The 22,922-nt window shown below is 36.0% G+C and overlaps 1 long non-coding RNA gene and 2 pseudogenes across 3 annotated transcripts; all 3 read left to right on the forward strand.

Moving 5' to 3' along the window:
* Positions 1-466: 466 nt before the first annotated feature.
* Positions 467-2,818, forward strand: LOC122048257 (annotated as a pseudogene).
* Positions 2,819-3,809: 991 nt separating this feature from the next.
* On the forward strand, positions 3,810-4,348 carry LOC122048258 (annotated as a pseudogene).
* An 11-nt stretch (positions 4,349-4,359) lies between these two features.
* On the forward strand, positions 4,360-21,889 carry LOC122045630. 3 transcript variants are annotated; one of them, XR_006130040.1, is made up of 14 exons: positions 4,360-9,827; positions 11,148-11,413; positions 11,675-11,776; positions 11,903-12,016; positions 12,207-12,347; positions 14,339-14,462; positions 14,800-14,904; positions 16,230-16,259; positions 16,341-16,427; positions 16,497-16,569; positions 16,795-16,908; positions 17,055-19,629; positions 20,686-20,855; positions 21,630-21,889. It is a non-coding gene; the product is annotated as an uncharacterized LOC122045630 (long non-coding RNA). The 3 variants fall into 3 exon arrangements; XR_006130041.1 differs by lacking the exons at positions 4,360-9,827; positions 11,148-11,413 and adding an exon at positions 10,607-10,923; XR_006130039.1 differs by lacking the exon at positions 4,360-9,827 and having other exon boundaries at positions 10,941-11,413.
* Positions 21,890-22,922: the final 1,033 nt, after the last annotated feature.

Consider the following 22,922-nt stretch of genomic DNA (forward strand, 5'->3'; position numbering starts at 1 on the left):
TGTAAGAAGAGTATCTTTAGGCTTTGAACTTAATTAGTTATTTTTGTCATGTAAACTTTGTGTTTTACAATTATGGAGATCCATGTTTGTTTTCTTTTCTCCCTCTTTTATGAGATTCTTTACATCATCTTGCTAACATCTTTTAGGTACAAGTGTTGAATTTGATATCTGCACTAATTAATCATGTTGGAGATAAGATTTTGCCATATGCAAGTCAATTGTCCAATTTTTTTCAGCAAGGTATAACTCTATATTATCCTCTTTATCCTATCAATCATATTCATTATCTCCTCCATAAAGTTTTTTGTTCCCAGCACGTTGAAAGGGAAAATGAGATTAAACCAAATCATAAATCTTAGGTTGTTTGGTGCCGCTATGTTGAACATTTGCTTAATATTTTTTTTAATCCTATCAAACTACTGAAGTCAGTCTCTTGGTGATTGATGGGTTAAGTTAGTAAATATAAATGTGGCAGTCTAAAGTTGATGTTCAGGATTGTGATCAAGAATGCAGGAAATCTTCAGTATGTATCCTCATTAAATTCATGCAATGTTCTAAGTTGAATCATCTTGACATAGATTCTGTTGTATCCTCCACAACATGGAACATGTATCTTGTTTGCATTTTGTTTATTGTAGTTGGATCCTTCAATGTGACCACTCTGTTTGATATTGATTGCTTTTACAACTTATCAGGCATATCAAGTGTCTACCAAGGAGAAGTGTCGTTCACAAATCGCTCAAATTTCCATTAATTCAAGATTATGAATGCTTCCTTCTCAAGTTTTTATTTTTGATAATTTTTATACTGTAATCTCTTTGTTAGATCTTGTTTGGCTTATTATGTCTATTGAGCATAACGAATATATATTGTTGTTTATATTGCATATTTTTATAACTCTTGTAGATATGATGAAACTAAAAGTGTAATATTTGAAAACTAAAAAGATTTGTATCTATATGTTATTAGTTAGTTCTAGCAAGTAGTAGATTGTAAGTGGCTACAAAACATAGATATTTTGAATTTCTTCTAGTGTTTCACTTTTTCCTATCGTATCATTTTTGATGCATTACATTGGCCAAGTTATCACCTTTATTTGGAGGTATCGATTTAACTTCTCATCTATGTTCTCTCTTTTTAGAATGACCATGATCCTTCTAAATTGGTGGCAGAGACACCATGCAAATTGCTTCGTTACTTGGTTTCTTACCCAGGTAGAGACTGACAACACCGTATGCTGATTATGAATCACATTGCTGCTTCTGAAGTACTATAAAAGTTTTAATATTTGAACGACGTGCCATATCTGTTACTTTAAGGCTGTGAAAAATAAAAACAAGCTGATACTTCGACTCATGGAAGCATTGGTTTTTCCCAACCTTGCTCCCTACCATGATCTGCTAATTCGTTTCTCTGCTCTTAATCATACAAGTTATTCTTAATATGTTTTAAGTAATATGAGTTGCTCTATTTGAAAGGACATTCTTATTTATCGTGCTTGACATATTTGATTGCTTCAGTTGGCACTGAAAGCCTGCCAACTTCGTGAGCAAACTAACTTTGTGAGTTATAGACAACCATCATGAGAAATCTTTTTGAACTGGAAATGTTTAATGAAGAAGGAGAACACCTTTCAACGCCTAGGAGGAAGATGGCTATTGATGAGGATAGAAGATCTTGTCTGTGACGCACTTATAGCTCTCTTTGATCATTCTGATCCTACCCTCCAAAGAAGGGTAGTCGAGGCATATATACGTAGAGTATACCAGGTAAAACTTCATAAGCATGAAAAGACAAGTCTTTGTCTGACTGGAGACATCTTTTGCAGCCCTATATCATCAAGGACAATATTCGGATGAAATAGCACCGTTCGGATAGCATCATGGGAATTTTACCAAGAACATATAGAGAAGAGATGGGGGTGATGGTTATCATTAAATCTCTTCAGCTTCTGACATCAGCAACTAGCATCGCGTTGAAAGAGACATCTCGTTTTGTGGATTCTGGAACTGAAATCACAAATGAGCTTTCTCCTCATGCTGGCAAAGGCAATATGATTCATATCGCTTTGATTGACATTAACAACCAGATGAGTACTTTCCAGGACATGTACACATCTTTGCAGTTGCAAATTGAAAAGTTATAATAGGTCGTCCTTTGAATATTAATAGTTTATTTTTCTTAGTTGGTGATGAAGATCAGGCCTAGGAAAGGATAGATAAACTGGCATAGATTTTGAGAGAGAATAAATTGACCAGAATCTTTTGGATTCAGGAGTGGTTTGATAAGAGGCATTATGTGGAAGAACCTCTACTTCATGATGAGACTCTTTCTACATTCCTAGAATTTTTCTCATCTTCTCCTTTGGATTGAGCTTTAACTTGTTATTGTTTATGCCACCTTAGGAAAAGCTGAAAGGCCTTTAAAACTTTAAGTATACCCCATCAAGGGATCACCAATGGCATCCGCACACGATTTTAGATAATGCTAATACCAAGTGGATGTTTCTCCGAACGATCTTGAGACAACGAAGGACAAATGTTGGCTTTGGATCAAGCCCATCCCTTGACATAGAAATATATCGTGCCCAACCTTATTTGTCCCTTATCTCTACAAGCATATTGAGGTCATTAATGACTACTTTGGAAGAGTTGGAGTTACAGGTCCACAATGCAACTATCAGATCTGATTACTCTCACATGTATATTTACATTTTTAGGGAGCAAATATTTTCATGGTAACCTTCAAGGTAAGTTCTACATCTAAATTTTGTTACTTTTTTTTTCTCCTTCTAATAATGCTGAGCTATTATTGCCTTTATCCGATCCTTACTAGAATCCTAGTAACTTTCATCAAATACTGGAAGTGCTTAATTGTCTTTTTTGTGGTAACATGCAATCTTTCCTTTCTATCCAGCAGAATGATGGATGAAACTATCATACTTATGGTGACAAAATGTGAATACGCTCACCCCAGCGCCCCTGCCAAATGACGGGCCAACACGGAGGAGGTAAATCACGGGCGGCTACTATGAAACTATCATACTTATGATCTTAAATGAAATGGTTGTCAAAATTCATGAATTAGTTGGTGTTCGGATGCATTGTCTGGTTGTTTGAGAGTCGGACCCACTAGTGGTGCTTGGAGAATTGTGGTGACCAATGCCACTGTCTATGTAAGTAAGTCACTATTGAGTGTTTCATCATTTGCAGTTTATAAATTAACTTTAGGGGGAGAAGTAGCATGAAGCATTAAATGTACTTCATTTAATGAGTTTTTTGTCTATTTTTTTATCCTATGATTGATTATGTTCGGTCTTTATCATCATTCTATCTGCAGTTAAATACTTCCAATTTAGATTTATCGAGAAGTGGAAGATACAAAATCTCATGAAATGGTTTACCATTCTAGCATGTATGTGCACGGTCCATAGCATGTATGTGCACGGTCCTAGAATGTATGTGCACTAGAGGCCATTGATAAAAGACGTTTTAATGCAGGAAGAATAACACAACTTACTGCTATGATTTTCCATTGGTAAGTTTCCCTTCAAATTCTCATAAGAAAGAAAGTAGCTTATGCAGAATCTATGTTAAATTTACATCCCTGTTATATCTTTGTAAAGATGTGTTTACCATTTATTCAGGCATTCAAGACAACACTTAGACAGTTGCGGGAATCATACACATCAAGTAACATTAGGGTGAACAATAATATAAATCTCATTAAAGTGACAGAGTTGGCATTTACCAACAATGAGATTGGAATTCTCCTTTTGTCACTGTGAGCTGGTCCTCTGTTCTCAATGATATGGTATGATAACCTGGTTAATGGAGATGTCTACCCTAGAATTCCCTAATCGAAGGAAGATGCACCTCATAGTTTGTGGCAAACGATCTCACTTTCAGAGTTGGTTCATTTGGTCCAAAGGAAGATGCATTCTTTCATGCAGTGACCAATTTAGCATGTAATAAAAAGCTCCCTCTAATTTATTTGGCTGCAAATTCTGGTGCTAGGATTGGAGCAGCTGAAAAAATAAAATCTTGCTTTAAGGATGGGTGGTCTGATGAGGTAAACCCAGAACGTGGCTTTCAGTACTTTTATTTGAGTCCAAAAAATTACAATCGTATTGGTTATTCAAACTGGAAAATGGTGACAAGATGGATGATGGATCATTGACACAATTATAGAAAAAGTAGATGACAAGTGGTGCCATAGCCGGTGTTTATTCAAAAGCATATAATTAAATATTCACTCTCACTTATGTGAGTGGAAGAACTGTTGGCGATAGAGTCTCACTCGTCTTGGCTTGAGGTGCATTCAACGTCTTGATCAGCCAATTATCCAGGTACTCCACATTGAACAAGCTTCTTGGACGTGATGTCTACAATTGTCACATGAAGTTGGGTGGACCTAAGACAATCCCTAAAGGAAATAAGGAATCAAGTAAATAAATACCCTTTATTTATTTCTACTTATAACAATAGCAAATTTGGGTAGTAGCAGAATTTGGACAGTAACTAAATAGGCAGTAGTAGATTTATTCAGTAGCTAAGGTAGTACTAGATTTATTCCAAGCTAGTAATTTGCTTCCGATTATAGTGGCGTCCAACAAAGGCGTCCACATCATCACTCCCCCCTCAAGCTCGAAGGTTGGGTAGACGGAGAAGAACTTCCCGGCCGGTTCCCAAGTAGCATCTTTAATGGAGGAACCTGCCCAATGCACTAAGTACTCCCGTGTCCCTCTGTTAAGACAGCTCTGCAGAATTGTAACAGGTAAAAGGCCTTCACACATCTAAGGTAAGGTTCCCGCATTATCTGGTGGAGAGCCCTTATATGACTTTAGCAATGAGACGTGAAAAACATCATGGATGCGGCTATCAGGTGGTAAATCAAGTCTGTAAACAACAGACCGTGCCGCCACCTGAAATGGACCGAAATATTTGGGAAGCAACTTGTGATGACGTTGACGAGCCACTGACAGTTGATGATACGGCTATAGGCGCAGCCAGACCCAGTCACAAGCTAATTCACCGTGAGAGGAGTCAAAAGCCAATTTGGTCCGCTGTTAGGATTGTAGTAAACGATCCCTCGCCACCTGAAGCACCTCATCCCTCTCCATCAAGGCGCGATCTACTGCAACAACACGAGTAGAGCCTCCAGAATAAGATAGGAGACGAGGGGGCTCTCGTCCGTACACTAGCTAAAATGGTGTAACCCCCAAAGTAGTATGGAAAGATGTGTTGTAGCAATACTCAGCCCATGGAAGCTATTCAAGCCATTTCTGCGGTTGATCCCCAACAAGGCAGCGCAGATACATTTCAATGGTACAATTAACCACCTCCGTTTGTCTATCAGTATGTGGGTGGTAGGCTGAAGAAAAAGATAGCTTGGTTCCATAAAGTCGGAACAATTCCCGCCAAAAGGTGCTAAGGAAAACCTTGTCACGATCAGAGATAATAGATTCAGGTATTCCGTGAAGAAGATCGTATCCACTGAGATTGTTGTATATGGATGGGCTAGGGGAATGAAAGAGCATACTTGGATAAACGGTCCACAATTACAAGACTGATTTACCCTTTACCTCCGGAAAACCCTCAATAAAGTCCATGGAGATGTCTGCCCATACTTGTTCGGGGATGGAAAGAGGTTAATGTAGTCCTGCTTGCAAGTTCTGCCATTTGTTGCGTTGACACATTGTCGCACAAAGGTCAAGATATCCCGCTTCATACCTGACCAAGAGAAGTCGGCACGAAGGCGGTGTAATGTCTTTTGTATCCCCTCATGCCTCGCCTCATGAAAAACTGCGATCACTGTGGGAAGCAGCGGAGATTTGCCGGGAAGGAAAACGCGACCCTTGTAGAAGATTAAGCCATCCCGAGTTTCCCACTCGGGGCCCTCCTCTCCACTTTGAACTCGGCGTAGTAACCCGAACAACTCAGAATTGGTGTTCACTTCGCTTCGTATCTTATCAAAGATCTCTGCATAGGAAATAGAAAGAGCCATTATAATAGGTTCCTCCTCGTGACAGCGGGAGAGGGCGTCTGCGGCACGATTCAAATGGCCCGCCTTCAATTCCACTGGGAAGTCGAAGCCAATCAGCTTGCTGATCCAATGTTGTTGGGGTGATTGGTGATGTGTTGCTCCAACAAGTACTTCAAACTATAATGGTTTGTTCATATCAGAAAGTGGCAACCCCATAGGTACGACCTCCAATGGATAACAGCTTTGGCCAAACCAATGAGTTCTCGTTCATATGTTGCTAATTTGAGATGATGCTCTGCTATTTTTGGACTGAAGAAAGCAATGGGGTGCCCTAGTTGTTGAAGAACTGCTCCAAATCCACTCCCTGAAGCGTCACACTCTACTACAAATTCTTCGAAAAAATTAGGCAAACTAAGCACTGGTGCTTCTGGTAGGGACTTCTTTAATTGCCCAAATGCCTCTTCAACCTCTTGGGACCATTGGAATGCATTCTTCCTAAGAAGACTCGTGAGAGGGGTTGTGATTTGCTCGTAAGCCTGGATGAATTTGCGGTTAGTCCGAGAAATCCCCTGAGAGCTTTGCAAGTTTGAGGTTTGGGCCACTCCTCAATTGCCTAGATTTGTTGTGATCCACCTTGACCTCTCGGGAATGGATAACATGACCCAAGTAGGATACTTGGGACTAACCAAAGGAACACTTGGATTTTTTTAGAAATAAAAGGTTAGCCTTTAACAATTCAAAGACATGCCGACAATGTCCCAAGTGAGTATCCCTCGTGGGGCTATAGGTCAAGATATCATCAAAGAAAACCAAAATGAACTTACGGAGATATGGCTGAAAAATGTCGACTGATCCGTCGGCGCGGACGAATTATAGTGATTTGTTCCAATCCGAGACATAAACAGAGACAAGGATAACCCTTTCAAAAAAAACTTTTTAAAATAAAGGAAGAACAAAAGGGGGATTTCTTTTAACATGAAATGGATATTTCTGTATCTTTTCTTTTTGTATATTTCTGACATAGTTATGAGATGATAAAATATGACAAAAGCTATACCAAGAATTGGTTCATGTAGGAATGGGCGTATTGGTTCACGTAAGAATGGACGTAGAATACCAAAAGGAATTATTCCTGTTCAAGCAAGTTTGAACAATACTATTGTAACTATTACAGATGTACGAGGTCGAGTGATTTCTTGGGCCTCCACTGGTACTTCTGAATTCAAAGGCCCAAGAAGAGGGACACCATTAGTAGTGCTTGAAAGGTTGACGGGGGCGTTGGTGAGGCCGAACGGCATGACCAGGAACTCAAAGTGTCCATGGTGGGTACGGAAGGCTGTCTTCTCGATATCCCTCGGGTCCATCCGAATCTGGTGGTATCCGGAGTGCAAGTCTAGTTTGGTGAAGTACCGCGCCCCATGGAGCTCGTCAAGTAATTCCTCCACTATTGGAATGGGAAACTTGTCCTTAATAGTACGGTTGTTGAGCTCACGATAATCGATACAAAAATGCCACAAGCCATCCTATTTTTTTACCAGAATAACTGATGACGAAAAAGGCGACTTACTAGGGTGGATGATACCCTGGATGAGCATCTGGGTGCATTGTCGCTCGATCTCATCCTTCTGCAGCTGCGGTGATCACAGTTTCAAGGTGGAGGGAGGCCTGCAGGTTCTTGAAATACATAATCCTCAAGCAATGACTCCAGTTTGTTTCCCATGAATTCCTCGCTGCGTATAATGGCTGTACCTGGCTTTTCCAACAGGTGACCACGCCAGAGGACCTCCTTGCCCACCAGGACAAACTTCATCGTCAAGGAACGGAAGTCCCATATAATGGGGCCTAGGGTGCACATCCATTTAACTTCCAAAACCATGTCAAACCCCTCCAACGGAAGCATATAGAGATCAACAGAAGGTATCTTTGCCCACCTGTAGGGGTACCGACTTGCAGAGGCCTAAGCTTGGCACACGCTCTCCGTTGGCAACACATACATACCTTCAGGCTCCGGTCGCTTTTGAATCTCCACCTTCAGGTCTGGCACTAGCCCTTCACGCACGAAGTTGTGTGCGCTTCCTGAATCCACCAATACCGAGACAGGTATCCCATGTGATGCGGCCAACAGCTGCATTGTTTGTGAGTTTCTAACCCCACTGATAGCATGGAGGGAAATTTCTGGGTGCGTCTCCCCCTCTTCCTCACCTTCACTGTCATCATCCAGTATTTCAATTCAGAATAGGCGCTTACACTTGTGACCCGTGGAGTAGGACTCGTCACAATTAAAACAGAGACCTTAAGATCTTCGTTCTGCCATCTCCGCACGGGATAGATGCTTGAAGAATGAGGTAGGTGGAGTCCCTTTGCTGTTGTCCCCCATGGCCTTGGTCTTTGCTACAGGAGGGCCTCCGCTGCTAGGGTTGAACTTGGATGTGATTCCGGCCCAATTTGTACGCAGTGGACGCCCGCCTCGATGGAAGCATTGCTTCCGTTCTAATGCCCTCGATACGAAGATCTTCAACTAGTCATCCTGTTGTCGGGGTCGGAGGTAAGAGGTTCGAGCGAGGAGAGATTGAAATTGACGCTGGTAGTCTTCTACAGACCCTGTCTGCTTCAGATTTGCTAGCTCTCCCAAAGGGTTGTTGCTTAGAGGCGGGCCAAAGCGGATATGATAGTGGTCTCTGAACTGCTTCCAAGTCATCTCTGGCTCTTCTTGCTCTATCTGATCATCAAACCAAAGTTGGGCTTCCCCTACCAAGTGGAAGGCCTTGTCAGCCTCTGTGGTCCTTTGGTTGGTAAAGAATTTTTCGCACCTTTTAACCTAGCTCATCGGATCCCCTTCTCTAGAATAGGTGGGGAACTCCATCTTTGAGTATCGCGGAGCCATGGTGCCGCTAGTTGGCAGTTCAGGTCTGACCCTCGAGCCTCTAGAAGGGTCATACTCTGTGCTCGTAGGGCTATCTGCAGTGGGCAAAGGTCGTCGTCTAGCATCTTGAACAGTACGGGAAATCTCGACAATCTGCTCCTCTAGTCCTTGCTGGCTCCAGGTGATTTGCTCCATAAAAAGTTGCTGATGCGAGGTCAATTTCTCCATGAAGTCATCGAGTTTGGATGTTATTGGATCCGTGTCACCCATAATCGACTCTGATACCAAGTTGATATGATCCCGAGTATAGGATCGAGTCACAGGTCGAGATCCGGACCCGTACTTGGTGGTCATGCAACACGTAAGGGGGAAAGAGAGAAGGAAAGACTCCACTCCTTTTATAAGGAGTTAATTATATGGACTATTCAAGGAGAAAAAGGAAAAGACAATCCCTAAAGGAAACAAGGAATCAAATAAATAAATGCCCTTTTTTTATTTTTACTTATAATAGTAGCAAATTTGGGCAGTAGCAGAATTTGGAGAGTAACCAAATAGGCAGTAGCAGATTTATTCAGTAGCTAATTAGGTAGTAGCAGATTTATTCCAAATTGTCAAATTAGGTAGTAGCAGATTTATTCCAAGCTAGTTGCTTCCGATTATAGTGGCGTTCAACAAAGGCATCCACATCAATGTTTTTCACCACTTTGTTGGTAATATTCTTATAATTGCTTGGTAATTCTTATCCTTATTTTTCTTGTTCGACATGAATTTTCATTTTAGTCTTCCTTTGTATTATTATTTATTAGGAAGATTGCGAAACACTTGTGTCTAGATTCATAGATCGAATGATGAAAAGTGATAGATATGGAGAGCGTCGTGGTGTAGCCTTTGGTTTTGCTGGTGTAGCTAAAGGTTTTAGAATATTGTGAGGGAAGGTGTTGTGATCTTCAGTGAAGCTCTTGCGAAACATTTAGCAAAGGTATGAGATTAGTGAATTTTTGTTATTTACCTATTGTAGATTGGTATTTGCTATAACTTTACTCTTATTGGCTTACAATTTATACTTTGAGCAAGATGATCCAAAAGTTCACATTGTTGTAGAGCAATTATTGTTCCAAACACTCCCTCAGAGGTAGTGCAACGAGTAATCTCTGATTGTTTTTCTCCATTAATAATACTAAATATGTATATTTTGTTGAGTCAAAAGCTAAGTAGGTAATTTCATTGTGTTCAATATTATTAATTTTTCCCTTTGAAATATTTTATCATTTGTTTCTTATTGCTTTTTTTCCCCTAGTTAAGAGATGTATGCCACCAATTTGTTGGTAATATTCTTATATTTGTTTGGTAATTCTTGTTCAAGATGTATTTTCATTTCTTATCCTTATTTTTTTGGCATTATTCATTAGGAGGTCTACTAGACACTTGTGTCTAGACTCTAGACTCATTGATCGAATGTTAAAAGTGATAGAGATATAGAGAGCATCGTGGTGCAGCCTTTGGTCCTTGCTGGTGTAGCTAACAGCCTGTTTGGAATGATATGGAATTCAATTCCTTTTAGAATTGGAATTGAATTCCATGCTTTGGAATGATTTTTTAGCTGAGAATTGATATGGAATTCAATTCCAATTCCATCAAACAAAGCAAAAGTAAATCACACCTCTTTATGTGTGATTTAGATAGGGAATTCAATTCTCCATATTATGTCCATTGTGCCCTCATTCTCTCTTCTTTGTAAAAAAAGAAAAGAAAAAAGAGAGAAGGATAAAATGGTAAAACATAAGAATTCCATAACTTAAGTTGCAATTCATTCCAAACATGAGAATTGAATTCAATTCCTTATGGAATTCAATTCATAATGGAATTCAATTCAATTCCATGACTTAAGTTATTTCCAAACAGGGTGTAAAGGTTTTGGAATCTTGTGAGGGAAGGTGTACTAGAGCCTTTTTGTTGTATACTGGGAGCAGGATGATCCAAAAGTCCATATTGTGGAAGAGCAATTATTGGATGTTCTAAACACTCCCTACTAGTTAGTGCAACGAGCAGTCTTTGATTGTTTATCTCTAAACAAGGTATTTTTTGTTGAGTCAAAAAGCTAAGTAGGTAATTTCATTTTTTTTCAATATTATTATTTTTCCCTTTGAAATATTTTATCATTTATTTCTTATTGCTTTTTTCCCCCTAGTTAAGAGATGTATGCCACCAATTTGTTGGTAATATTCTTATATTTGTTTGGTAATTCTTGTTCAAGATGTATTTTCATTTCTTATCCTTATTTTTTGGCATTATTCATTAGGAGGTCTACTAGACACTTGTGTCTAGACTCATTGATCGAATGTTAAAAAGTGATAGAGATATAGAGAGCATCGTGGTGCAGCCTTTGGTCTTGCTGGTGTAGCTAAAGGTTTTGGAATCTTGTGAGGGAACTAGAGCCTTTTTGTTGTATACTTGGAGCAGGATGATCCAAAAGTGCATATTGTGGAAGAGCAATTATTGGATGTTCTAAACACTCCCTACTAGTTAGTGCAACGAGCAGTCTTTGATTGTTTATCTCTAAACAAGGTATTTTTTGTTGAGTCAAAAGCTAAGTAGATAATTTCATTTTTTTTCAAAATTATTATTTTTCCCTTTGAAATATTTAATCCTTTGTTTCTTATTGTTTTTTTTCTACTTAAGATGAATATTCTTATAATTGCTTCGTAATTCTGATCCTTATTTCTCTTGTTTGAATTTTATTTCATTTTCCAGTCTTCCTCTATTAATTCATTAGGACTACTAGAAACTTGTGTCTAGACTCATAGATCGAATGGTGAAAAATGATAGATATAAAGTGCGTCGTGGTGCAGCCTTTGGTCTTGCTGGTGTTGCTAAAGGTTTTGGAAAGGGAAGGTCTTCACTAGAGCTCTTGCTAAACATTTAGCAAAGGTATGAGATTAGGGATATGAGTTTTGGTGGTTTAACTATTGCCATTGCTTTCCTTTCTATGGTTGATTGGTATTTGCTATTTGTTACTTTACTCTTTATTGGCTAATAATTTATACTTGGATCAAGATGATCCAGAAGTCCACATTGTTGTGGAGCAATTGTTGGATGTTTTAAACACTCCCTCGGAGCAGTGCAACGAGTAGTCTCGATTATTCTTCTCCATCAATGACATCTAAACAGGTATTTTTTATTGAGGCAAAAAGCTAAGCAGGTAATTTCATTTTGTGAATAATATTATTTTTTTCCCTTTGAATTATTTAATCCTTTGTTTCTTATTGTTTTTTTTTCTTTTTAAGATATATTTCACCACTTTGTTGTTAATATTCTTATAATTGCTTGGTAATTGTTATCCTTATTTTTCTTGTTCCAGTCTAGACACTTGCGTCTAGACTTATAGATCGGATAATGAAAATTGATAGATATGGAGAGCGACGTAGTGCAGTGTTTGGCCTTTGTGATGGTGGAAGGTGTTGTGATCTTCACTAGAACTCTTGCAAAACATTTAGCAAAGGTATGAGATTTGTGATAGTAGTTTTGGTGGTTTACCTCTTGACATTGCTTTGCTTTTCGTTCTATTCTCTATTGTAGATTGGTATTTGCTGTTTCTTTACTCTTATTGGTTAAAATTTATACTTAGCAAGATGATCCATTAATCCACATTGTTGTAGAGCAATTATTGGATGTTCTAAACACTCCCATAGAGGTAGGGCAACAACCATCTTTGATTGTTTATTTCCATTAATGATATCTAAACCGGAATTTTTTGTTCATCATGGGCGGAGTTAGCATTCTGAAAAATGATAATTAAACAAATTTGAAGGCATGATATCAGGTCAATTTTCTCAGGTTTCATGATACAGAAGCACATTTCTTTCTCTCTAGCTTCCCCTAATCCTCATTCTTGCTCTATTTGACCTGATAATGGTAACCATATATATCCAAGTAGGAGAATAATGTGGAACTATTGCTCACTCATCGTCATCTGAGTAAGTGAACTTTACTGAGTGTCTCAATCTGTCCTTTGTATGATCCATGCTATTTAAATAGTTGAGTTTTATATATTTTCAATCTTCTGTTGAATTGGATGAATCAACGTCGTTTGTGAAATTTTATGGGTTGTCTCTGATCAATTTACTAAATGTTCAAATCTGAATTTTGTCACATTAGTTTATGGATTTGTATGCTCTGAAATTTTTAGAGTGTAATTTGTTATTTTTGTCAATAAAGTCATGTTTTCTAGTGTTAGGGGGACTGGAATCTACTTTAGCTGTTGTTAAATTCTTGCGGAAGACATGATAATCAACTTAAATTATGAAGCTGCATTGGCACTAATATGGTTTTCTACATGAGTCATTAAATAGAGATACATGCTTTCTAATACTTTTCCCTTTGTTACATTTGTAAAGTTGCTTTTATAAGTGTTTCTTTTGAAATATGGTGCAATATCTTAGCATACGTACAGTTTCTCATCAATAGGATTAGACTTTTTAGATATTGATTAATTCAAGCTTAAATTTGAATCACAACACAATTTTTTTTACTCTTCTTAGTGTTACTTAGTTGTATTTCTAATAAATCTATATAGTCTATATTGATTGTCTTACTCTTTTGTATGTAGTCTTACGGTGGATGCTTGCATGAAGTTGTTTAGTTTTGCACTCCATCATTCATTGCCCTCTATCCTGATGACCACTGCACTTTTTTAATTTGGGAGGTTTCTTTTCTTGGAAGATAAAATTTTGATACTTGCTGCAAGTAACAATTTGCTTAATGTGATGTAGTTTTTTGAATCTGCACTCTATTTTCCTTCTTTGTTGAGTTGAAATTTTGGTTTATAGTTAATAAACTCAACCTACTCTATTGAACTAGTTGAGTTTTATATATCTGAAAGATTTTCTACTTCAATATGTTACTAAAATGGATGAATCAGTGTGGTTTGTGAAAACTTGTTGGTTGTCACTAAAATTGGAATGCCTAAATGTGATTGTCATATTGGTTTCCAGATTTGTGTTCTCTGCAATTATGACATTAGTCTTATTTTATGTGTCTAATTTATTTTTTTTTCTTAATAAAGTTAGATTTTCTAGTGTTATAGGAACTGGAATATGCTTTAGCTGTTGTTGAATTATTGTGGAACATTTGATAAGCTAAATTATAAAGATGCATTGGCTCTCGTCTGACCACCAATATGGTTTTCTTCATTATAGTCATCAAATAGAGATAAATGTTTTCTTATTCCTATACTTTTTTCCTTTTTATTTATGTAAAGTTACTTTTATAAATTGTTTTCTTTTGAGATTAGATATCAATAGAAGTTCACTTGCAATTTTGTTTGATTTTATAATGGGTATTTATTTTGTGAATTTCTTTTTATTTACATCGCAATGCATTTTTTTTACTTTGCACATAGTAAAACAATTACTTAGTTGAGTATTTCTAATAAATCTGAGGTCTATATTGTATGAATGTGGTGTATTTATTGTCTTACTCTTGTGATTGCAGTCTTGCAGTGGATTCTTGCACAGAGTTGCTTTCTTGTTGCTCTGGGAGGTTTAAACTCTATCATTCCTTTTGTAATATGGGAGCTTGCTTTTCTTGGAAGCTAAGATTTTTATACTTGTTTCAGGTAACAATATGCTTGATATATGTGTGATTTAGTTTTTTGAATATGCACTTGATTTTTCTTCTTCTTAGAGTTGAAATTTTCATTGGTTTTCAATAAACTCAACCTACTCTTATGAGCTAGTTGAGTTTTATATATCTGAAAGATTTTCTATTTCAATCTTTTGCTGAAATGGATGAATCAGTGTGGTTTGTGAAAACTTGTGGATTGTCATTGAAATTGGAATGCCTAAATGTTCATATCTATATTTTGTCACATTGGTTTCTAGATTTGTGTTCTCTGCCATTTATGACATTAGTCTTATTTTTGTGTCTAATTTATTTTTTGTCAATAAAATCAGGTTTTCAAGTGTTAGGGGGACTTTAATCTGCTTCGGCTGTTGCTGAATTCCTGTGGAAGACTTAATAAGTTGCTGAAAATATGAAGCTGCATTGGCTCTTGTCTGGTCATTACATGCTTTCTTATACCTATACTTTTTCCTCTTTTTTTTTCTTTTGTAAAGTTACTTTTATAAAGTGTTTTTGAGATATGGTGCAAGATATCTTAGTATACGTAGTATACTTAGAAATTCACTTGCAATTTTGTTTGATTTTATAATGTCTTCTGCATTGGAAATCATTTAAAGTGGTTAAAACTAGTGTTTTTAATCATCTTATACATGTAGATGATTGGTTCAGTAATTGAGGTAATTTTGCAAGATCAGATTACATAAGCTAAAATATTACCATACTTCTACATTTTATTAATTTGTTTAACTTTTTTTATCATTTGCCACACATTTTACAAAAGTTGTTTAGGATTTTTCTTTACACTGGTATCATCTTTTTTGTTGCTACTAGATTTGGATTCTTTTTATGATTAGGAAGAGGAGAATAATAATCATATTGCTTGTTGGCTATCAATTGCAACATAGTCTGAAGGTAGCTAGTGGTATTGAGGGTACTACAAATTGGAAACCTGTTACTCCTACTTCATTCTTGAGTATGAGTTCATTTGATTATGTTGAGTTTTTTTTTCATGATGACATTTGGTAGTTATTTTATACTATTTATTGACACTATACTTGTATTGCTAATCTAAAGTTTCCACTCCTCGTAACATTCTCGGGATGAATTATCTGTCGCATGTGGAGGCAAAATACCCTCTTTATTGTTCAAGCAACTAACAGCATATGTGAAAAAGATATATGGAATTATCTGTCATAATGTTAAAAAGGATTTAATCCCGGTTTATTTTTCTTGTTTACTTTGTTACATACTCCACATGCAAGTATATCTCTTCATGACAAGGTTTATAACAAATTCTTGAATAATGGAATTAATCAAATATCAAACTTATTAAATGTTTTCTTTTTAGTCAACAATGTAAAGTGTGTGAGGGATAATGGCAGATCAAAGAAGAGACTATTTACATTATTAAATGTGTATTTGTAACAAAACATAGTAGTAGTAGCTTTGCAAAGAGTTCATAATGATATAAGATTGAAGCTACCACTGGATAGATGGGATCATTTTTTATTGTACGTGAATTAATTTTTATTGTTTCAAGTAGCAAAAATTCTATATTAATAATAAATTTAAAATTTTGAACTTTTAGATTTTTCCACTATTTATGACTTGAGTTTTTTTGAGAAGATATTTCTGTTGATCCTGAGACTCCTAGAATAGCAAGAGGTAGTCAGTCTGCATTCATCATGCGGGCTTGAATATAGTGAAATTTTGTTTTGATCCATCCAAAAATGTATTCTAAAAGTTTAGCTTTGATTTTCAGGTACCACATATTATTATGTAAAGAAAATAGGTAGTTGATCTTTAAATTAGTTTATTTTTCAAAATTATTTATGCAGTAAGTAGTTACACTCTACTATTTTCCACTTTGTAGTTTGCTTCTTCATCATAAGTCAATGGTGAATACATGAATGCTGGTCTTGTTGAAGTTGAGTTGTGGTGTAAAAAAACAAAGTCTGAGGTATAGGATCCTAGAGAAATGTATTCAAGTTGGTTATTTGTTACTCAAACTGATTTGTGCTCTTTACAGGTTGGTTCTTCATGGGATGAATAACTTAAAACAAGCTATTGATTTCTTCATGAGACAAGCTATTGATTTCTTGGTATGAAGTTTTTGTTTCGGTGTTGAGCCGTAGGCTATCCTGACATAACGCATATATGCCAAGATTTTTGCTGTCCTAATGACAAAGAAATAACTGAGATCTTGCTAATTTCTTTGTGGTTTCTAGTGTTCTACCATTTTCAAAAAAGAAATCTTTTCTTTTCCTTTCTTTCTGACAAACGTCTATCAAAATGCAAGCTAACATAAATTAGTTTTGCTGTAACAGGGAACCAACACCTGAACTGTAATTTGAGTTTCATTTGATGATAATAAAATCAAATGACGTCTCATTGTAAAAGTATAGAGTTTCCTTTGATGATGTAGTCATTATCTCTGCCAGGTAAGATACTTCAACTGCCACTCTCATTGTTAGTTTGTTGCTGCAAGAAGTTCGTTTCTACTTGGTGCTCAATACATCAATGATTGAGGAAGGACAGCGGAATTGCTCATTAGTGTGCTCATGCGGTTTTTTTCCCCATCCTGCAGGTTCTCAGTATCTACCAGCTTTACTGAATTGGCACTCAGTACTGAGATGACAAGTACAACACTTTTCCATAGATGTAACTTCAAGGAATTAGTTCTCTTTTGTGTAATATATCTAATCTAACTTCATGAGGTTTGCAACGAATCATCCACTTTCTTGTTCATGCATTTGCTTTGCTTGTGGTATCAATCAGTGATTTTATTGTTTTTCTATTGACCCTATTGACATATCCAATTTATGTATCTTGAAAAGTCTATAACTTTACTTTCTCAAGGCAAGTAACTCAGAAGATATTGTCATCATTTAACAATTTTGGGCTTTGGGTCTTTAATGCTATTATCCTCTTGTAAGGACGTTAGGACTAACTTGTCCACAATAACAATATTTCTTTTTGATTAGTGTTCGAAGTGTCTCTTGTAGTAACTTGACTCCTAGATTGATGGAAAAATGGAATTTGGCCTTGATCTTATTATAAGTAGCAGTTTAGGTTACTTATTGTCAGAATGCCATTTTAGCTCTTCATTTTTCTCTTTTACATTGAAGTTGTATCAACATCAGTATGCTTTGTCTAGTAAAGATTTGATCTTCTAGATAGTAAGGGCAATGATACCTTTTTTGTTTCTCTTATTGTGATGCTGTCTATTGACCCGATAATTGGAGCTATAGCAGCAGCAATGTTGTTGCTCTAAAAGCATAAGATGTTTCCCCTACCACATCATCTTTTTTTGCAAAGGTTTAAAACCAACGTACCTTTTTTATATATACAAGTGTAGATTCTTACATGTTGTTTACATAATTTTAATGACTTATATATAGAATAGTTTTTATTAGTTGTTCATATATTACCTAAAAACTCTTATTTAGATATCCCATTTTCTTTAGTATCTCTTTTCTTTTCCAGATTTGGGAAGTTAATCACATATAATAATGATTACGTTTGATTTTCTTTTTTAATACGCCATGATTCAATGACACTTAAGGTGTAGGAGGATAAATTTTCACTTTCCAAATGTTAAAGTTCTATTTCAGCATCTACATTGGTAGTGATGTGTTTTGATATGCATCCACTGCCAACCATTGATTGTCTTCAAATTTCTGGTGATACTTATCCTAGAAGGTAACTTCATTCTAGTGGGTATTCAATCAATGGAATAAGAAGTTGTAATTTAGAGGTATATGTATTAATTCTAGTGGGTTCCTAGAAGGTAACTTGAAAAATATTGCAGCATTTTTTTCCTTTTTGAATTATTGACAACTGAATTCAGTCCTACAACATTTTTTTCTTTTTTGTAGTGGGTACTTTATTAGAAGGTTGTAGTGGGTACTTTATTTAGATGATGATTATGTTAAGTATATTGAAGGTATTTTGTAACTTAACATGGATTCTTCTCATCTTTCTTTTGGAATTTGAAACTCATATTAACTTTAAATGTCTCTCTCATTTGTTGATGATGTGGGTGCATACCATGCTATTGAAGTTCAACCCCTAGATGACAAGAAGTGAAAAGTTGTTTCTTTTCTATCACAATTTAGCATTAATTAAAGGTATAATGACCTACTTGAGTTGGAAGGTAAATCATACTTTTGAATTGCTATTCTGAACATTCTTCTCCCTGTCCAAACAAAATATTTTGGTATTCGAAACATTCTTATTATTATTCATAGCGAGCAATCTGTTATCAGATTATAATCAATATTTGGTATTTTGGATATTCTTATGCTAATAATCTTCAAGGATTGTGGGATTAAACTCTTCTTCCCGTTTGGATTATAATTGATATTTAGGTATTTTGGTTATTTTTTGTTTGATATCCATGGGATCAAGTTCGTCTTCCCGATTGGATTATAATTGGTATTATTCAATTATTCCATGGATTCTTAATCGTGGCCATTGAACTAGCTCCTCTTCCTGATAGGATTATAGTTGGTACTCAGTACTTTAGGTATTCTTGTCATTCTTATGCTTATATTATCTTCATGGTGGTGGATCGAGCTTTTCTCCCTAGTCAGATTATAATCGATATTCAGGTATTCCGAACATTCTTTTAGTTTTAATCTTTATGATCGTGGGATTGAGTTCCTTTGGATTGGATTATAATCGGTATTCTGGGCATGTACTCTTATTTTTAGCCGTGGGATCGTGCTTCTCTCCCCGGTAAAATTTTAGTCGGTACTTAAGTATTCTGGGCATTTTTCTTATTATTATCTTCATGATTATATGATTGAGCTTTTCTCTCCAATTAGATTATAATCGGTATTCTGGTATTTTGGGCATTCTTATGCTTATTATCTTCATGGTTGTGACATCGAGCTCCTTTACCCGGTCGGATTATAATTATTCATTCAAGCATTCTTATTATTGGTTGTGGGATCGAGGTCTTCTTCTCGATCATATTATAATTGTTATTTTGGTATTCTAGGTATTCTTATGTTTATTATCTTCATTACAATGGGATCGAGGTTACCGATCGGATTATAATCATCATTATTCAGGTATTCTAGCCTTGCTTATGCTTGTTATATTTATGGTCATGGGATTGAGCTCTTCTCCTTGGTTGGATTACAGTCGATGCTCAGGTATTCTAGGCTTTCTTATTATTATTATTTTCATGTTTGTAGGATCGAGCTTCTCTCTCCAATCATATTATAATCGGTATTCATATATTCTGGGCATTCTTTATGGTTGTGGCATCGAGGTCCTCTCCCTAGTCGGATTATAATTATTCTAGGCATTCTAATTCTTGGTTGTGGGATCGAACTCCTCTATCTGATCATATTATAATTGTTATTTAGGTATTCTGGACATTCTTATACTTATTATCTTCATGGCCGTGTAATCAAGCTCCTCTCACGAAACGGATTATAATCAGTATTCTAGGCATTCTTATGTTTATTATTCTTAGCCGTGAAATCAAGCTTCTCTCTTCGATCAGATAGAGTCAGTACTTATGCATTCCGGACATTCTTCTTCTTGTTATCTTCATGGCTGTGGGATCAAGCTCCTCTCACTGTTGGATTATAATCAGTATTCAGTATTTTGGGCATTCTTATATGCTTATTATCTTCATTGCCATGGGATCAAACTCCTTTCCGCGATCGAATTATAATCAATATTCAGGTATTTCGTTGGTTCGAGGTTCTCTCCAATTAATTATTCTAGGCATTCTTATTCTTGGTTCGAGGTCTCCCCATCAGATTATAATTGTTATTTAGGTATTTTGGACATTCTTATTGTTATTATCTTGATGGTAGTGGGATCGAGCACCTCTCATCGATTGGATTATATTTGGTATTAAGGTATTCTATGCATTCTTATGATTATTATCTTCATGGTCGTGGGATCGAGCTCTTCTCCTCAGTCGAATTCTAATTGGTATTAAGATATTTCATCATTTTTATTCTTAACAATGGGATTGAGCTTCTCTCCCCGATTAGATTAGAGTTGGTATTCAGGTATTCCAGGCATTCTTCTTATTTATCTTCATGGTCGTGGGATTGGCTTTAGGATCGATTTCCTTTACCCTTCTTATTTATCTAGATATTCTTATTCTTGGCTGTGATATTCTGGGCTTATGCTTATTATCTACATTTGATATTATGTTTGATATGATTCATCTTATTTTATATCATTAGATGATTGCAGGTGACTATAAGTATTATTGAGGACTACATAATATTTGGTGGCATAAAATTTCTAAATACTAATGTTTCAAGCCTAGCTAAAAATACTCGACGACATTATTGGAAATGCCAAGGAGAAAGGGATGCTTTTAACTCTCCCCGCCGTTGATCTCCTAGTTCAGGTATTCTCACATTAAGTTTGTATAATTTTATTTGTATATATATTCATTTGGTGGTGATAAAGTATTGTTGTTCCTCCATTGAATTTATTAGTTTTTAGACTTTTCTTGTAGTGGATTGTATTACGATTGTACCACAATCTAAACTTTTTGATACATAAACTGCTTGAATTAATTCATTCTTGTAAACTGATGCTTAGGTAGACTATTTATGGCTTCAAAAGTCATTTTAAGATCTTGAATGACCATCTCTATAGGTGTTTTTTTAATGCTATTCTATCTTAATCTTGAATTTGCATATCCTATAGAGATTACAACTTTGCTTGTATATTTGTGCAATCAGTGCTTTATTATAATCATACTCTATTTTTTTTAGAACCCTAGCTAATCCATTCCCTATTCCACATTAACTAAATATGCTCCAATAATATTGGAGATATGAATTAGTGTGACACCCTTGGCCCTTCTTAGGGTTTGTGGTTCATTGATTTCATTTAGAGTTTGCTGAATTAACACCTTTTGTGTCCAAAAAATTTAGTAGGTTTTTAGGAAGTAAAACTTCAAGTAGACGTTGAATATTCACGATCCATGGTCCTAAATAAAGTACTTTGAAACTCAACAATCAATCAATATTCGTTCTAGATTAAAATTATTATTGTTTATTATAAATTTGATTTTTAAGTTTTTGGAAGCAAATATATGTGTTAAAGATGCTTATTTGTTCGCCACTACTACTTAATATCGATAGCTTCCTTTTGGATGAAATATTGTTGCTAGATTGGTCGCCACTTGGTGGACTGATGGTACTGCTAAACCCAGGGATTCTCTAAGGATAACAATGGATTTCTTTCACTCGATTTCCTTTCTTGGAGTTGAAATTTTGGTTCATTGGTTTGTAACTCAACCTACTATAGTGAACTGTTATGGTGCTGATGTTTTCAGTTTAATAAAACTATACTAAACTGTTATGGTGTTGAAGTTTGGTTTTCTGTTTCAAAAAGACTGTTTTGAATCCTGTGCTTCTAAAATGCATGAATTGTTTGGTTTGTGGAAATTTCTATGTTGTCTTTAAATTTACATGTTGTGTTATTTTTGAGCCGGATTTGTCCACTGCAATTACTGACAGATTTGCCAAATTCTATTTTAGGTGGGTGCGGTTTGTTTCTTTTGAATAAAATCAAATTTACTTGTGTTTTGATTAGTGGAATCTGTTTCTAATGTTGCTGAATTCTTATGGAAGACTTGATATATCTCTTGAATTTATGAAGCTACATTGGTTCTTGTTCTTGTGTGGGCATCAAGCTTATTTTTGTTCACAAGTATCATCCAATAGAGATATGTGTTTTCTTATACCTATATCTTTTCTTTTCTACATCGGTAAAGTTTCTTTTTAGTGTTTTTTCTTTGAGATATGGTCAAGGTTATATTGATGTGTAACTTTAGCACCATTTTCATTACAAATGTGTTATTGAAGTAGTGACCCAACATAAAATATATAGAATTTTCTTGACCGGCCGGGACTATTGTCCCTTCAACCGCATCCTCACTTAGACACTCTCCTCCAGTGACTTACCTTAATTTACCAGTGTCAGACATTCGGTCAGTCCGTCGACCTGTCTGGACTTCATGCCAATTATCTGGTTCGTCTGTTAACCTACCTGGACTTCTTGCCAGATATCCGGTCAGCCCGTCGACCTATCTGGATTTCGTACCAGCTATCCGATCGATTTGTTGACCTAACTAGATTTCTCGTCAGATATCCGGTCAGCTTGTCGACCTATTTAGTAGACTTTGTACCAGCTATCTGATCGACCCGTTGACCTAGTCAGATTTCCTGCACACTTGATCAAGTTGTTAGATCACAACAAAATCTAATTTTTTACTTGTCATTCATCAAAACTTGAGTTGACCGTTGAGTGCTAAACTACACCAACGTTGTTGATAGTATCAAGGTGTTTCCCTTGGAGATTACATATTTAAACTTGTAAGGGTTTGAGAGAATTTTATCAAGCAATAGTTGGAATGACAAGGATGGGAAATAGGTAAAAACTATTGATGAAATTTGGTGAC

This window comes from Zingiber officinale, chromosome 2B (genome assembly GCF_018446385.1).
Source record: "Zingiber officinale cultivar Zhangliang chromosome 2B, Zo_v1.1, whole genome shotgun sequence".
NCBI classification, from domain to species: Eukaryota; Viridiplantae; Streptophyta; class Magnoliopsida; order Zingiberales; family Zingiberaceae; genus Zingiber; species Zingiber officinale.